This window comes from Periophthalmus magnuspinnatus, chromosome 18 (genome assembly GCF_009829125.3).
Source record: "Periophthalmus magnuspinnatus isolate fPerMag1 chromosome 18, fPerMag1.2.pri, whole genome shotgun sequence".
Taxonomy (NCBI): domain Eukaryota; kingdom Metazoa; phylum Chordata; class Actinopteri; order Gobiiformes; family Gobiidae; genus Periophthalmus; species Periophthalmus magnuspinnatus.
In genome coordinates this window covers 8,379,589-8,394,880 of record NC_047143.1, presented here as the reverse complement: position 1 = coordinate 8,394,880, position 15,292 = coordinate 8,379,589, and positions in this window count along the sequence as shown.

Genomic DNA, 15,292 nt, shown 5'->3' with positions numbered 1-15,292 from the left:
TTGTAATCAGCCTGGTCTGTGTGTCCTCTATTGTCTCTCAAACGCGCTCAAATGTGATCATGCAATTAGATTTGTTTTTTCAGTGACACATGTGAAATGAAGGAGCTCATTGGTCACCTATCATTTACAAATAAAATCAAATTTATCTCACCTCAGATTACCAGAGTTTAGACCAGGCTCCTGCGATATATATTATTATTTCTGATATGGACAGACCATGCATGTCCCTGATTGGCTAATCCACCTGTCAATCACGTTCACTTGAAAACAGTGAGATTCACCAGCCACCAGACTCACATCTTCGTAAAGTATCGAAGAAGCGTCTGTTCTGGATCCCAGGCAAATACTGCAGAACATTTCAGACAACTCAATAACATCTCCATAGAAACCACAGACCCAGGTGGTTCATATAACGCTTAACTTACGACACTGTCATCAAGTATATCAATCATCTTGTCATTTCTTGTCACATTGTGTCATTAATAAAGCTTTTTAATAAGGGCAAATCAAAACAATAAGATTCAGTGAAGTCTTAATATTTTGCATGATGGTGTAATGTTTCTAAATCCCGTATGTGTACAGTAGTAGTTCTCTCTTTAAACAGACAAGCCCCTCAGTTCCAGACCGATAACTTCAAATGGAGCCTATTCAGAGGAGAGATACAGTGCGAGCAGAGAGGTCCTTGGCTGTGTAAACTCAATTTTCCTCAGCAGCGTCACAGATTTTTCTTTTCAAATCCAACGGCACTGACTGGAATTTGTCATAAAACTACTACAATTCCGCAGAGAGGATGAAGCAGAATGGATGACTTATTCCGTTTGTTTACTAGAAAAACAAGATTTGGAAATTCACTTATGTTGGACTCGGGGGCGCGGTTGTGCTGTCCTGATGGATGGGGGGATCATAGATGTGCTTTGTTTGGGAGCAGAAAGTGGCTCTGAGCTCTTGTGATGAGAGGTGTGACCGGGGGGCTTTGTGATACTGACCTGGGGATATATGGAGTCAATGCTTTCTGTGCATTCAGAACTATAGTAAAAGCCAAAAGTAAAATCTGTCATCTGAACAAAAAGTTGTAGGAGTGAAGACGTTTCGCTGCTCATCCAAACCGCTCCTTTAGTTCTGGTCAGATTACTGATGGACACTGCCTTATATCTGTTTGAATGGAGGAGCTAACTACACTTAAACTGGAAACTTATGTAGGATAAGTCTATTGAGCTAAACTAAGTGTTCACTGTGCCTGAGTCATACTTAGCATAATCATTCAGCTCTTAATGGGTGTTTTTTCACACCTATTGGCATCATGGGTAGCTTTATTGTTCTCTTTGTTTCCTTTGTTTGCTTTGGGTCTGAGGATAGAGTTATGGATGGGGGAAAGATTATGTCTTCAAATCTGTATATCCCAATGTTATCTCTTAAGCCTGTAGTCAGATTTATATAAACATATCAAACAATGTGCGTTGGTTTGTCAGTTTCATTCAAAAAGTTTAAAGAATTTCAAAACGTAAAAAACAGAAATAGCTAATTTTAGACAGTTTGCGATGGTCCGAAGTTATTCCTCACTTACCGTATGTGTTGTGAGTATGACTAACAACAACTAGCATGCTAACACACAATTCCTGTATTTGTATTCTTATGCATCTCTTAGATCTAACCTTCGTAATACCATCTGTTTTTATGCACGGTTGTATCTCTTGTTTGTGCGTCCAGCAGCCTCCAGCCACTTGGACTAGACTAAAAGGGTATGATTGTTTTGATGGTATAAATACACTGTATGTATTTTCATTTGTTAGCTGAAGGCGAGACGACACTATTAGGGCCAACAGCTCTTTGACGACTGTGCGCACAATTGATTCAATAAACCAGACTATTTTCTAATTAGATGCAGTTAATACAGAGCAGACTTATTTTGACCTCAGGAGCTGCTTTACACAACATGTCTGTACTGGGGAGAGACAAATTTTGTACACTATATATTTCACACTGCTAGTCTACATGGACATGTTATTGCTTTATCTGGAATGGGCCACAGTATGGAAGTAAACTTGTCAACTTGCATTTATTCAATTATAGTGTTTTTATAGCTAAGAAAGACATGTACGCTAGCTAGAGATCTGATCTGTAACTTGGCCTCGTGGTGTCACCTGCTTGTCTCTATGGAGAAGTATAATGCTATAAGGGACAGTATAATGCTTCAAGGCAGAGCAACGGCATCATCTCCATGGAGACAAGTAAAGACATATCAAAGAAGTGTTAATGTGTAAATGAAGAAAATAAATCTCTACCTTTTCAGACTAATTGGGACAAATGTAATGATCTTTTCAAAAAGCTTTTAAAGTAAATCAAAGAGTATTTTTTATTAAATTTAAGCCAGTCTATCTTCCAATACCAGTTAATCTTGAAAACCATGTACAAAGCTCATCAAAAAGTATTACAAGAGAAGTTGCAAAATAGATTTCTAAAGAGAGAAAGTAGATAATTAATTACAATTAAGAGGAACTGATTTATTTTCTAAACCAGAGATGTTTAAGAAAAGCTTGAAATTATCATTATTAAGAAAGTATATAACTACTATGTGACAGGATGATTTTGTGTTTTTTTTGTAAAGTAGCTGTACATCTATGTTTGATTTTGTATAATGTAACAGTGCAATACACTGGAAGTGAATAAGAGTCAGAGTTGATAAGGGGCAGATATTATAAGTTTTTCCTTCTTTCTGTGCCCTTTCATTCATCTATCATAATTGTACAAAAGCTGTAATACTGTATGCAGATATGTTGCATTGATTTGTTTTGTTTTAATGAATGAAATAAATATTGAATTGAAATTGAAAATGAATAATCCGCTCCTCTAAGAGTTGCCCTGTTGATATCTGATGCAACAACTATTCAAACTATAGTTGCTACCGTTTTTTGTGATAATTTGATAAACCAATTATATCTTGTTAGAAACAAATAAGTAGTGGTGGAATGTAAAAGTAGTAAATACTGTACCTAAGTGCAAATTTCAAGCATCTGTACTTTACATGAGTAAAACTTAAAGTGGATACTTTTTATTTTGACTTCACTACATTTGAGAGAAGATATATGTACTTTCTACTCCACTCCATTTTTTTTAACAGTGCTGAAAAGTAAAAGTATGTTTTATTATTCTTTGAGACCTGCTGAAAAGCCTGAGGGGTTCATTTTAACATGTTTGTAGTGTGAGCAAACAAAAACATACCGGTAGTGAAAAACCGGTAGAAAAAAATGTATTCAGTTGTTTCTGTTGAACAAAATTCACCTCAAATCTTTTATCAAAATCACTACATTTGAATTCTTATAAGACCTCAAAATCTGCTCGAAATACTTACCATTACTTTTTACTCTTACATTTAAAGTACTTGTTTAAAAGTACATGTTTAAACAGGTACTTTAATACAGAGTCCATACAGTATCTTTACAACTTTAAAATATATTACAAAGGCAACTGATGAGATATCTTAATGAGACTTGTTCTGTTGTACTTTGTGGTTTCCAAAGTTCTCATTTAATGCACCTCTATATGAGCACCATTTGTTGCACGAAGCTTGATTTTAAGCATGTTCGCTGTAGCAGAGCCTCATCAATGGCTGCAGTCACATCTGTATCTTTTTCTTTAGTTTAGTAATGTCCCACATCTTTGTTCGATACACAATATCTTTAACACAGCCCCATAGAAATAAATCCAGAGGTGTGATATCTGGTGAACATGGTGGTCACGGAAATGATTCATCCCTTGCAAACCAACTGTCTGGAAATGTTTGAACTTACGAAAAATGCAATGTGATTAAAAACTTTTATAACCACTGAATACAATAGAACAAATGTAATTCATATATCATATCAACTGCCTTCGTCATTAAATGTAAAAACTGTAAAAAGGCTTTATTGACACCCTGTGCTTTTACTTAAGTAGATACTTTTACCTACTTTAGTCTTTTGTGTACTTTTACTTAAGTAACAAAATTGCGTACTTCTTTCACCGCTGCAAATAAGTAACAAAATCTCCTCACTTCAGAGTACTCTTTGTACCTATTGTGAAAAGTAAAGCACACATAGCACGCAGCAGTTTTATCATCAATTTCTTAGTGTTGAATATTGTGGAACATCCCTCCAGGTAACAAAAATCTGCGCCTGATACAACTACACCTCCATGAGTTTCTTTGTAAAACCTGATAGTCTCAGCCTTAAGTAAGATACCACCCACACGCACGCACAAACCTAGCTTTCTCCGTAATTTAACACTGCCTTAAATCCCACTTTAGCTCCCTGGAGTACCCGCCTCGCGCAAAATCCGCCTCGCCGTACCGCTGCGACGTTTCAACATTACAATTTAGAACTGTTTAAAAAGTTGTCTAGACCGAATCTCATTGTTTTTACCATGACCTCCATTCCGAGCTTTCTCTTGCCCCCACATGCAATCCGTTGTTCTTGCCCGTGTGGTATTGCTGTAACCCACTTTGCTCCCGTCGTCAGGGGCAGAGGCAGGCAGTGTTTTTAGGGGAGGACGGAGTGTGCTAGCAGCCTGCAGAAAAAGCCCGTGTGCAGGTACAACCCGTACTGTTCTCCGCACACGTTGCCAGGACAAAATTTCAGCTATTGTTTTAATGTGATCATAACTGGGATCGGAAATTCAGCTATTATGTTATTTCAAGTGGGTCTATAATAAAGGTACGCTATGTAACTTTTCTAGGGTCTACCATCTGCTTGTCGCAAGGGAGATGTTAAAGCTTTGTCTGGGTTCTTCCACAGTACGGCATTAAATTTATCTTTCTCCGTATCAGGTGATGCTACCAGGCCAAGTTACATGTCAGATCTGTGGAGAGGCAACGCCACTCACGGAAAGAATATATGTTTTACCGGGTATTTCCTTTAACAATAGACCATGTAACTGACTAAAGCAAGATACGTTCATAAAATTCAATCATAAAACAACTAGAAAACTGTGATAAAAAACAAAAAACAAAAAAACAAAACGAATAGAAGCTTGTGATTTAATCCATGCTAGTTTTAGAAGATTCATGGTTTATGTGGCAGTATACAGGGACGTTTTAGCAGATATATACCCAAAATATCCAAAACATTTCCAAGACATTTCTGGTCACCGCGAAGTGCTCTACAAACTGTTCAAATGTAAAGTCATTTCACTGGTGAGAACTCATGCAAGATTCTTTACTGCAAATTTAAAACCAACCGACTTACTCTAGTAAAGTGTGTTCCTTGGCTGTTTCTGCGCATCACAATAGAACATCAGCACTATTAGCTCATGAGAATCAGACCTTCTCATGACCAACGCGCCACTGAAATCTGCGCGCCTCCATCGGCTCGCCTTCATCTCTAATGGGCCCCAAACTGCGGCGTTTAGACCCCATTTGAATGTACCTGGGCTGAATTATTAATGTTTGGCTCTGCGCTCTGCCGTCGTCTCTGGCACTAGTCGAGGTGATCGCTGCCTCCCACGCCGATCGGAGCTGTCAGCCATAATTGGAGAAACGGCGGCGCAGCGAAGTTAAGTGCGGCACAGTCCCTCGGTGGAGGAGGTGGCTGTGCGCTCTGCAGATGAGTGTGTTCCTATAGGGGTGTTCTCTCCATGGATTTCCAAATATTCCTCTTAAGCTTTGAGCTGAAAATATAAATGAATCCGAAGTAAAGTGTATGTATAAGGCATGCTCTGGAATTCTAACCATCAAGTGGAGTAAAGTAGCAAAGCCTCTTGCGTTTGCTGTAGGGATGCACAATATGTTGCAAATGAATCGATATTTGAGTTGGTAGAAGATGATGGTGGAAATCATGGGAATGCCAAATTGAACAGGTGAGATTTATCAAAGATTTGAAGTGTTGCAGCGAGTCTGAGTTCCTGATGGGTTGCGGGAGTGAGTTCCAGAGGGTGGGGGTGGCGGCAGCGAAGGCTCGATTCCCCAAGGTTCTGTGCTTTGTCCTGATGAGGGGAGTGAAGAGGTTGGTGTTGGCTGCAGGTTGAACAGTGCTGTTGGAGGTGGTCGGTGAGACAGGGAGAGTCCAGATTAGGGAGGGACTTGTGGGTGATGTTGAGGACCTTGTATTGGATGCAGTACTGTGCGAGGAGCCGGTGGAGTTGTTTGAGGACAGGAGTGATGTGGTCTCTGAAGCGGGTGTGGGTGAGGAGGCGGGCGGCAGAGTTCTGGATGTATTGCAGTTTTTTGGAGGTGGGTGGAGGGTAGAGCGCATAGAAGGCTAGTCGAGTCTGTAGGTGATGAATCCGTGAACGGTGATTTCTGCAGTGTGTTGAGAGAGCGAGCGGCGGAGACGGGCGATGCTGGATGTGAGGTGGAAAAAAGATGTTTTCGTGATAATAGAATGTCCTCCTCAAAGAAAATATACTATATTTTAATAGAAACATATTTTTGTATTTATATTATGTATATTTGTGTAGTTTAGACCTCTAAAAACATGTTCAGAAATTCACAGGATTTGTATATTAGGTTTAGCAGGCCACATTTGTCTTTTCTCTAAAGATAATGCTCCTGAAGCTGTTTAGGATGAATCATAGACTGTATATAGAAATGGACATAGATAACCTGCTAGCCACCACATTCCAAATAATGAAGTGGTCATGGGCTGCGCATTCGGGTCCATTGGCTCCATTAGCACCAATTCACTTTACATTAGAAAACTGTCGCCCCTCTCTCCGTAAATGCTGCTGTCAGGCTTGCCATTTTGGTCTTAAAATGTTCATATTGACCTGCTGTTTTTATTTTGCTTTTGTGTCTGTAACTCAAGATTACCGTCCACAGCTTTGCTCCAGATTGGCTCTTTGTTTGCTATGATACTCGTGGTTGGAATTCCAAATATAGATCCTGGCTCCAAATTCATCCCATGGCCTCAATGAGCTTTATCTGGCTGGAGCCGAACGCCGAATGGGTGATGTCACACTCTTTGTACAATCTATGCAATGAACAGAGTCAAGAAAGATTGAGTTTGTGGTTTTAGTTTGAACAAATTTTGACTTAAAATATGCATGACTCTATATTACTCATTCTGCCGGTATTTTTGCTAATACCAGTAGCCTGTCATAGTAATTACTATATCGATTTATCATTCAGTATGTGAAAGCTGGAACAATATATTTTGGGGCTCAATATTTATTGTGTGTGTAATTTTTTTGCAAAAATGGAGAGATTTTGGGGATTTTTTCTTGTAATATGATACAAATTTAGCTGTAAAAGGTTGAATAAGTGCCTTCTTTGGTTAATTATTGGTTCATTCTGCTATTTATTTGATGCAGCACTGGCCTTTGAATGATTCTATGCTTCTAAATTTGTTATCGTGACAGGCCTAGATACTGGTGATACTACTAACACTACTAATACTATTACTTCTATTGTCTGAGTAGTGATATTGTCTGGTTCTGAATACGACCTCACTATTTCTGTTCATACAAGCACAGAGTTGCTCAGGTGGTATCTTCACATATACATTGAATACACTTGATCCAACCAATGGAAAAGGAGATCAGCTTCTCTGCCTTCGCTTATGACCTTTGAACTACACCGTATCTGAGGATTTTTTTCCCCACTCGCCATGCGCTGGTAAACCGCGCTAGCTCAAGCGAATCTGATGAAAAACATAGTGATCCAGCAGTGGGGTAGTGCGTTGACGACTCTGCGACATATTTTTCTGACAGAGTGACAAGTGTGTGCGAGAAGCGCGTGCTGCTTAGGTCCCGCAGAGCACCCACGGGTCCCACCATCAAACCGACAGCTCATAGCAAACATGGATCCCTGTGTGCTGGCTAAACTAGAGGCCACAGCCAAGCGTTTTGGTGGAGAACTGTCACTTTATATGACGAGGGGAGAGATTGGAGAGGGTCGAGTTGTAACCTAACCAGGAACAACATTTGTGTATTCTGTTGACATTCCTCCTCTCAACATGTGAAGTGAATATATAAATACATGTATAAATCAATTGTATATCAAATCGTCCATGTGCGCAAAAGTGAAAAGGGCAAAAGATGATCTCCGCTGAGGTAATGAGTGAGCACTTCAGAGATGCTGAAGTGATACAAGATGCCATAGACAGTATTCAGTAGCTCAGTAGGTTGAGTGTTTGTTCACTGATCTGAAGATTGGTGGTTCGAATCATGCTATATAAAAAAAACAAAAAAACGAAACATAATTGGTTGAGCTGTCAGACCCAGTGACCCACAGGTTGGCAGTGCGACTCTAACTCCCTCAGATGAAGCGCTTTGAGTGCATTGAAGGTGGAAAATACAAAAATGTGACAATAAAATTCGCAGTCTATAAATATTTGGTTTGGGTTTGATTCCAGGAACATTTCTTCTCCCAGATCTCCCTTGTGTTGGTAAAATTGGCCGGTGGATCTGACCGCTCGTCCAATAATGTTTATGTCGAGAGCGGGTTTCGAAGCACCAACCTACGGACCAATGGACAAACGCTCTACTAACTGAGCTACTATCGCCCTGTAAAGCTGTAGTAGATATTTGTCATAGTTTTCCATCAGTTAAGTGTCAGTTTGAGCAGAAAAGTGGGCTACAAATATACAGGAAGAAGTGTTAACAGACTACCTCTACCTACTTAATCAACACCAATAATTCCATCCAAAATGCAAGGATAATTTATGCACAAGGAAGGCATTTTCTGTCCATTTATACCTTCATTTATATATTCATATTTGTATTAGTCTAATCATTATAAAATAAAAAATAAAATAAAAAATAGGCAAGACCTTTAGTAAAATCTGCAATATAATTACGCTAACCATGCAAAACGAGTAGTCTAACCTGTCACACGCACTTTAAAACTATTCTCTTGTTCCTTTGTATTTTTTTTCTAGAAGGCATCCATCTTTGTTGCATAATAAACAAAACTGAGCAGCTTGTTGGTGAATCTCTGTCATAACCACCATCTTTTCAGATCTAAAAATCTAGAAATTCAACCTAGCCATCCCAACAACCCATCTTTGCGTTACATGTCTATCTGTCAACCCTTCCGCGACAGAAGGACATGTGAGCGCCCGGGTCACATGTGGACCAGGTCAGATGAGAGGATGTCCATGGGGGGTGAAGGGGAGCATTTTCAGAGCAGTTGAAGCGATAAGTGACGCTCCGGGAGTTGTCTAAATTTGATAAGGGTAGATAAGTGGGGCACAGATTTCTCCCAGCCTCACAGGAATGTGTGCTTTTGTCAAGAGGAACCCTGCACAGCCTGTTTTTAGCTGCACAATTGGAACCTTAATCGCTCTAATCCATTCATTGGATTATGATGCTCGCGCTGCCTGATAAACCATCTGTGAGCAAAGGTGCCTCGGTGTTAAAGAGAGAGTTTCCTTTCCATTATTTCTAAATCATTTTCGGGGCATATATTCCCCATGATCGTCCTTCTAAATTATGACTGAATATAGAAGAGAAAATGTGCGTAACTAACAGCAATATTTAAAAGGATTCACGAAAATATCAGCCAGATAGAGCCGCAGATGACATAAACAGGTTGTTAAAAGTGCATTGTGAAACTTTTGAGGTGGAGGTCACGCTGCTTTCCTGTCACCATGGAGATATTAATGCTTTGCCTGGACTATTCCACAGCAGGTCTTCAAACTTGTCTACCCCTTTGTAGACAAGCAGGTGACACCAAGCCCACATTACATTTGGGTGACAGTCGCTCATTTGGGTGATAGTAGGTCATTTGGTAGCGTGTTTGTCCACTGACCCACAGGTTGGTGGTGCGATTCCAGCTCCCACAGATGAATGAATGCTGTTGTTGTGTAGGCAAGACACTTAACCCACCTCACCCCAGGGTCTGCGTACACAGGTGCATGAATGTGTGTGTGAATGGGTGCGTGGTTCTTTGATGTAAAGTGCCTTGAAGGTGGAAAAGCTCTATATAAAAATGTAACCATTTACCATTAAAGGTCAGACCTGTGGAGAGGCGATGCTTCTCACAATAAAAATGCATGTTTCTTAGCATTAAACTGATAATAATAACATCAAAGCAGGGGTACCATCCATCAGAAAAGTCACACAGTGTCCCTTTAACATATCTGTGTGAATGTATCAAAAATGTTAATGAATGGATTTTTTTCATATTTACTTGAATAAAGATTGGTATGCAGGATGAGAGCAGTTAGAAACCCATATTACATTTCATGACTGTTACAAACAGTAGCTAGTGACTTACTAAAATCCTTCCCTTCAGGTTTGCCCTTTATAAAATCTAGTATAAAACCGATCTAACCCGGTGCTCCGCTCAGCCTGCACTCCCTCAATACCAGAACTGACAGTACTCCCCTAACCCTGAATATCCATATGTTGTGTATATATTTATGTTGTGGTGAAAACACATTGACCCTCCGGCAAACAGCGCATTTCATTTCCTCTTTCAGGTAAATGAAAAACATGGCACACTGATGCAGATCAGAGAGATAGCAGTTTACGCCTCTGTAATGCAAATTCTATGGACATGAAAAGGAAATGAGAGAAAAAAAAACAAGCGTGCCACCATCAGATCGTCCTGAGAAAAAACAAAAATAAAACAAACAAACATAATACATATGAATATTGTTTATGAAGCCCTCTTGGAAATAGATGGAGTGTACGCCGTAGGGGTAAAGTGGAATCAAAATTTTAATCTCCCAGTTGATGGTTTTCTTTTTTTTTTTTTGTTTGGTAAATTTGAAGAAGTCAGTAACAATTTGTCTAGACTTGATCTGAGAAATGAATGCCTTAACCTATCGCATGAATTGCATTAACAAGAGACAGATGTTCTGTCAGATGCCCTTCCAGTTACAACCCTTTCCACATAACTTGTGGGTTGGTGGTGCGATTCCAGCTCCCACAGATGAATACTGTCGTTGTGTCTTTGAGTAAGACAATTAATCCACGTCCCACTGTCTGTGTGTGTGAATGGGTGAGGACATTATTGATGTAAAGCGCTTTGAGCCTTGGAAAAGCGCTATATAATAATCTGGCATTCTTCGCGTATTCCATCCACTTTTTACAGCATATTCAATGATACGATTTCTTAAACTAAAATATTGAAAATGGCATTTTCTGTGACCTACGCACATTTTGCCTTGATTTTATTCTATATATCAAAATTGCATTCAACTAAAGTAGCATCAGCAACACAATAAGAAAGTGATTCCTTTCATTGTTATGGCTAAAACTTTGTATATATGTAGAGATGTGTTTAAAAGGGTCTGCCTACTTCACAAGGGTATTTAATAAGGATTCACAGACAATGTTTCCATATTTTCCTAATGGGGATAGTATCTTTTATACACATATGATGATGAGGTTGTATGGAATTCTGTTTAAAATGGCACAGTTAGTGAGGGCATTCATTGTACATATATCGTAGAATGTGTGTGTGTTTGTGTGTGTGCGCGCGTGGGTGTGTGCGCGCGTGTGTGTGTGTGGGGGGGGTTAACATTAATACATTGTTTTTGGCTGATTTAGCATTTTCAAAGAGATAAAAGTTAACATGGTGATCTAAATATGTTAAGTGTTAGCGGTTAATAAAGTAAAACACCCCCGCTTTAAAGTTTTTGTTTTTTGTAAATTAGTCCATTTTGTGTTTTCCCCTAGCGTGTGTTGTAAAAGCAGCACTTGGTGACAAAATGAGGCCACTGTGTGCTATCTGTAGCTTTTAATACGTAAATAATAAGTATTTTCATTTCTCGTCAACCTGGAAGTAAGTGTCGAAAGCAGTGCTCTGATTGGCTGTGCTTGGATGGTCCACTCCAGTTTCACTTTACTGTCTGAAAAAAGCTGCTCTAAAGCCGTGCATGCAGCTGGAAATGTGTGTATATGGATCTAAGGGTATGGGTCTGTAAGAACTAGAGATGAGTTAGATTTCTGCATCGTACCCCAGTTTTAAAGTGTAACTAAACACTAAGGCCACTTTTTATATAGTGTTCCTAGCCATTTTTTGGTAACTTTAATGCAAACTTCCTCGTAAAAAAACAACTAACAAAAAAAAAAAAAAAAAACACCTTGTGCTGCCTTCACTGGCCTCTGCAATTTCCAATAGTTGGTGACATCAGAAAAGACTGGCCTGATTATAGCTAGGCTTTTCTGATCACAAACACCTCGTTGCAGGGGCGGAGTTTGAAGTGTGGATACCTTTTAGACCCCGCCCCTCCTCCTCTCTCACTCTTTTCTTTAGTCCTCCAGGTACTTGCCCAGTTTAGCAGCTCTGTTTGAAATGAGCCTGTGGGCAGAGTTTAGGTATTTAGTCCCACTTTAACTTTTATCTGGGTCAGCTAACACCATAGCGTAACATGAAAGAAGCTGCTTTCTCTCCACCTCCCGACTCTTCACATCCTCTTTCATGCCCACCATTAAAACCCATTCAAACTCTTGAGTGTTGTCCTCCTGGCTTTGTCCCCTTTCCCATCCCCGTAATAGATTCAAATGAATTCAGCCTTCCGCCAAAAGCCTCTGACAGAGTTAAGTCATTTTGTGCTCTGATGACACCCCTGTTCCACTCGTCTCTATACAAATTCAATTTTGTCTCGAGAAGCAAAGTCTTGCTGTTATTGCGCATTTGTCAAAACATCAACATTAGTTTGAATAGTCCGGCGGGGAGAGGGGGAGTGCTATGGAGATTTCTGTTTCCTCTCAACAAAATCATATCTTCCATTGTTGTCGGCTCACCCACACACACCTAAAGTTCTAAGGCGGGTTTAAATGCATTCAAAGTGGAGTGACAGGAGGAGCCCCAGTGTGTATTTATGATGTACTAGTAGGTGGGGATAGCTCCTTCTGCCTTTATGTGCCATTGTTAGCTACTTTGGTGATTAGCTTGTATTCCTTTTGATAGTCACGAATAATAACATGCCAGATACATGCTTGAAAGGAAACTGTGTCGAAGTATGAGGGAGGGGATCATGATCATCATCAGGGGCGCAATAGTATGCTTAAGGCTGTGTAATCAAGAAAATTGCCTTGTTCAGTGGGAATGGCAACTTTGGTAACTGGCTGGAATCAGAATGTTATTTCTATCTTGGTTATCTGTCTGTGTAATCCCTCAGTCGCCCAGGTATGATCAATAGCCTAAAAAAAAAAAAAATTCTGCCAACTGGACAAAAAGTTGTAGGAGTTTGGCTGCCTATTTAAACAGTTTCTTCAGTTCTGGTCAGATCGCTCATTGGACACGGACTTATATCTATCTGAAGGGAGAGATAACTAAGGAGCTAACTAATCTCCTTTTTACAACTCCACTTCTTCATGTAGGTATGTCGAAGGTCTGCGTAGTCTCTCAATCGTCCAGGTATGATCCATAGTGAAAGTAAAATAATTAAAAGTTTAGCTAAATACATTTATGTTTTGTAGTGATACCATTGGGTTGCATTTAAAAAGTCCTTGCATCAATCCTACAGGTGTTCCATACGAGAAGTTGCATCATACTGTATTTTTTACCCAGAGCAAATAAAGATGCAGGAATGGCCTCGGCAGCTGTTTGTCAGCATTTTTGGGCTCTCTGACACTGTCAGATGAAGAAAGCTCCAGGAGAAGAAAGGTTGAATACAAAAGGCGTATTGAGAGGAGTGAAACATCAGCACCCGGTTTGATTTCACCTATTGATCCTGGCAGACTGACACTGCCGCTCATCCCCGACAGTCTTCTGGCTCCCAGCTGAAAGATGCATACTGCCACGTCAGCACCAAGGAGGAAAACATTGAAGCGTTGGTTTGGTAATGCGACACATGGTATAGAAAGTGAAAAGGATAAAGATTGTCATTGGAAGTTTTGACTGTGTGGAAAAACTGCCAATAGAATTCTATGTATCTCTGCTATGACAAAAACTAAAACATGGATTCATTGTGGACCTGTTTTCAATAAACATAGGGTGATGAAGTTACACTTTGACACACCTTGAAGGTATTGTTTGTAAAGTTCCATTAGCACTTTTAACAGTGTTTTTGTCAACCTGTGAAGTTTCACACTGGATGACAATAGCGCAATGCAACGTGATCACACCCAAATTTGTAAAGAACTTCTTGCTTGTTCTAATGAGGTATGTGCAAAACAAGAAACAGAACTCATTTGAGAAACAGAAAAACATCACCTTTGTAAATGGGTGATATAACTTCTCACATTAACAGGCGTAATTGCCGGGTAGTGACATGCTCAGAAGATGCCACCTATAAATATACAAAATCATAATTTTGGATTTTATGCTGCTAGCACAAGATAACTATAAAAATATTTTACCATCATAGTGATAACATACTTTTCCTCTATGTTTTACTCAACCTTCAAAACTATGTGCTTCCAGCAATGGGTGTGAGCAACACAGGGATACCTCACTAGATCTTACACATCTTAGTTAGGAGTACCTAAGTGGAGGAACATTCTATTGATAGGTTACTTTTGAAGTGATTCTTTTTGAGGGTAAAGCTAACTAGAAGCACTGCTCTATCTGAAGCTATATTACTCAAGTTAGACTTAATCTGACCTTTGTCTTACCACAATCTGACCATCAAAAGCAACTTAGTTGGAGCAGTTAAACAATTCGCTCTCAATAACATTACAGTCACAAGCTAGCTAGCATTAGCCAACTGTCCCTCTCACCTTTTTTTGTTGCAAATAACACTTTTGAATGCTAGTATTGTATCACAGGCTCCTGAAAATTCAGACCATCTAAAACGTATCTGGCTGTTTCCCACTGTATATATATATATATATATATATATATATATATATATATATATATTTAAAAAAACAAAAAAAACAAAAAAACAAACAAAAAAAACAGCTGCAGTTGGGAAAGCCCCAAATGGTGTGGAATTTGAAACTAGAGCGTGTCATGTACAAACTTAACAATTCAATGAAGTGTAAACTGTGAAGAAATACTACAAGAAGTGCCAGAGGAGCTTGTGTCCAACCGTCAATCTACAGTTTGCACTTGGACGTGAGATCAGGTTGTGTGAGACGCATCTATTTCCATTCTGAGCACCTCTTGCCTTAGGCCTCAGACTTGTCAACTCCATCATTATCACTTAGCACTTGGCCCATTACTGCTGCAATTACACTACTTTGGGCCATGTCCGGACAGTGCAGTCTCGCAAATCTGCAAACATCAAAATAATGAGACAAATCACACCCCTGCAGGCTTATCTTTTGATTAGAGCTTGTACAAGTCGCTGTTCCTACAACTGGGTATCACTAGACATGGTTCTAGCGGTAATTTGTCTTTTGGCACTTGCAGCTGACAAATAGAATGGCTCAAGGCACTAGAAGACTGAAACTGTGATGAACAGAGACCACTTTGGCT